General features: G+C 34.6%; 1 non-coding gene across 1 annotated transcript; it reads right to left on the minus strand.

Moving 5' to 3' along the window:
- Positions 1 to 1,329: 1,329 nt before the first annotated feature.
- Positions 1,330 to 1,402, minus strand: TRNAG-CCC (transfer RNA glycine (anticodon CCC)). The gene has a single exon. It is a non-coding gene; the product is annotated as a tRNA-Gly (tRNA).
- Positions 1,403 to 1,647: the final 245 nt, after the last annotated feature.

Raw genomic sequence — 1,647 nt, forward strand, 5'->3', positions numbered from 1 at the left:
CTAAAATTCCAAAGAATCTACCCAAAAAACCCTTCTAAAACTAATAAGTGAGTTCAGCAAGTTTTCAGGATACAAGATCCACATAACAAAATCAATTATATTTCTATATGCTAGTAATGACCATGTGAACACTGAAATTAAAATACCATTTTAAATTGTTCAAAAAATGAAATACTTAAGCAGAAATCTAACAAAACATGAGAGGGCTTGTGTGCTGAATACTCAAAGCACTAATGAAAGAAATCAAAGAAGATCTAAGTAAATGGAGAGACATTGCATGAATGGATTGGAAGGCTCAGCACAATAAGGATGCCACTCATCTCTAAAGTGATATATAAGTTTAATGCAGTTTCTATCAAAATCACACAAAGATTTTTTTGTAGACATGGGCAAGGTTTTTATAAAATTTATATGGAAAGGCAAAGAAGCTAGAATAACAAACAATTTTAAATAAGAAAAAATGGAAGGAATTCATCTACTTAATTTCAAGATTTATTAAGTAGCTACAGTAATCAAGACTGTGTGCTATTGGCAGAAGGATAAACACTAGATCAATAGAATAGAGTATCCAGAAATAGATAGATAGATAGATAGATGATAGATAGATAGAAATAGATCTCCACATATATGCCTAATTGATTTTTTTACAAAGGTGCAAAAGCAATTCAATGGAGGAAAGACAGACTTCTCAAAATATGGTGCTGGAGTAATTGGACATTCATAGGTTAAAAACAAACAAACCCTCAACCTTAGCCTCACACCTTATATAAAAATTAACTCAAAATGGATCATGGACTTAAAAGTACAATGTAAAACTATAAAACTTTTAGGTAAAAACATAGGAGAAAATCTTCCACATATAGTGCTAAACACAGAGTTCTTAGTCTTGACACCAAAGGCATCATCCATAAAAGGATTAACTGGACTTCATTAAAATTAAAAACTTGCACTCTGCAAAAGACCATGTTAAGAGGATGAAAAAAGGATGTTAAGAGGGGCAGAAAGTATTTGCAAACCACATATGTGACAAAAGACTAGTAACTAGTATGCATAAAGAACTCTCAAAATTCAACAGTTTAAAAAAAAAGAAGAAAGAAAGGAAAAGAAAAAGGAAATAAGAAGAAAGAATACAACAAGAAAACGGACAAAATACCTGAAGTGACATTTCACTAGAAAAAGGATGTAGTGATGGCAGATAGGCACATGGAAAAAAATTTTTTTTAACTGTGGCTGTGCTGGGTCTCCATTGTGGCATGCAAGCTCTTCGTTGTGGTGCGCTGACTCAGTAGTTGTGGCAGGCGGGCTTAGTTGCGGTATGTGGGATCTTAGTTCCCCAACCAGGGATCGAACCTGGGCCCCCTGCATTGGGAGTGCAGAGTCTTTACCGCTGGACCACCAGGGAAGTCCCTGGAAAAATGTTTAACATCATTAACCATTAGGGAAATGCAAATTAAATCCACCATAAGCTACCACTACACAACCAGCAGAATTCCTAAAATTAAAAAAAAAAAAATTGTGACAACACGAATGCTGGCAGGGATGAGGAGAAACTGGATCATTTACATATTACTGGTGGGAATGTAAAATGGAATGGCCTCTCTAGAAAAGAGAGAGTTTCTTTGAAAACTAAACATGCAGTTTCCCTAT

This window comes from Lipotes vexillifer, unplaced genomic scaffold, assembly GCF_000442215.2.
Source record: "Lipotes vexillifer unplaced genomic scaffold, Lipotes_vexillifer_v1.1 scaffold1567, whole genome shotgun sequence".
In the NCBI taxonomy this organism is placed as follows: Eukaryota; Metazoa; Chordata; class Mammalia; order Artiodactyla; family Lipotidae; genus Lipotes; species Lipotes vexillifer.